A 1,555-nucleotide genomic window follows, 5' to 3' on the forward strand; every position below is an offset into this window, starting at 1 on the left:
GTGGTGGGGGGGGGGGGGGGGGGGGGGGCGGTGGTGGCAGACATGTTTTCAGAAGAGAGAGGGGAGAGACAGACTTCCTAATAATCACACTTCCCGGCCCAGGGCACCCTTACTGCAGAGCACTGCACCCTGTACAATCTGGAGGAAACGCCCACCGCCGAGTACACGAGCTGTCCCCTCGCAGTCAGGACGTCTCCCTGAGCTTTACAGGGCAAGACGCAGAGAAGAGGCTTCTGTCCATGGAGAAGTTCAAAACGTAGTGAGCACCAATCCAAAGTAGTCACCAATAAATCCATCGGGAAATTCAGGAGAAACTCGTCGACCCAGAGAGTGAGGAGAATGTGGATCTGACTCCCACAGGGAGTGCTTGAGGTGAACGCAGCGTAGGATTGAGGGCGTGGGGGGGGGGGGGGGGGGGGGAGGAGGATGTCATCCTGTGAGGAAGGGCTGGGTGCGATTAGCCCTGTACCCGTCAGAGTTTAGAAGCATGAGAGACAATCTAACTGTAAGATTCTGAAGGGTGGGGTTGGGGAGGTGGGGGGTGACACTCAGCGGGGAATGGGGTAAGTGATGGGGGCCTGGGGAAAGTGAATCTGAGACCACAATCAAATCAGCCACAATCTTACTGAATGGGACAGCAGGCTCAAGGGGCCAAGTGGCCAACTTCTTCTCCTACTCTGCATGCCTGTAGATGCTTTTAGGGTTAGCTGGACAGTTGAGGGTAGGAGGAATAGAAGGATATGTTAATAGGATGTGATGAGGTGTGAGTATACAGATAGACCAGTAGGGCTGAATGGCCTGTATCTGTGCTGTATATTCAAGGTCATTCACTCATTACTAAAGTCGCCTTGTAAAATGTCCGAACACTCCAAGCTGCTGCTGCTGTTATGGTTCACTCGGGAACCCAGTCACTATGGTAACCGTGCAAGTAGCCTGGAGCTATGGATAGCGATGGTAGAGGCTCCAATGTCCTTTCCGTCACATGTCTGACCAGGAATCTCTCCCGCTCTTTCTGCCTGCCATCAGCACATATTGGAAGGATTTGCAAGTTGATACTTTTACTGTTTGACCACGTTATCAACGCTCCTTCCCTTGACTATTAAGTCCCAGAGTGGGACTCGAACCCAGAGCTCCGGAATCAAAGGCAGGGGCACTACCCCACTGCACCACTAAAACCTTCTCATTTACCACTGGGAATCAACTGCATTTAGAAACACAGAAACATGGAAAATAGGAGCAGGAGAACACCATTTGGCCCTTTAGCCTACTCTGCCATTCATAATGATCATGGCTGATCATCCAACTCAATAGCCTGATCCCACCTTCCCCCATATCCTTGGGTCTCCTTCACCCAAGTGCTATATCAAACTGCTTCTTGAAAACATACAATGTTTTGGCCTCAACTGTTTTCTGTGGTAGCAAATTCCACAGGCTGGACACTCTGACTGAAGAAATTTCTCCTTATCTATTTCCTAAAAGGTTTCCCCTGTATCCTTGGACAATGATCCCTGGTTCTAAGTACCCCCACCATCTGGAACACCCTTCTTGCATCTAC

Source organism: Mustelus asterias, unplaced genomic scaffold (genome assembly GCF_964213995.1).
Source record: "Mustelus asterias unplaced genomic scaffold, sMusAst1.hap1.1 HAP1_SCAFFOLD_255, whole genome shotgun sequence".
Taxonomy (NCBI): Eukaryota; Metazoa; Chordata; class Chondrichthyes; order Carcharhiniformes; family Triakidae; genus Mustelus; species Mustelus asterias.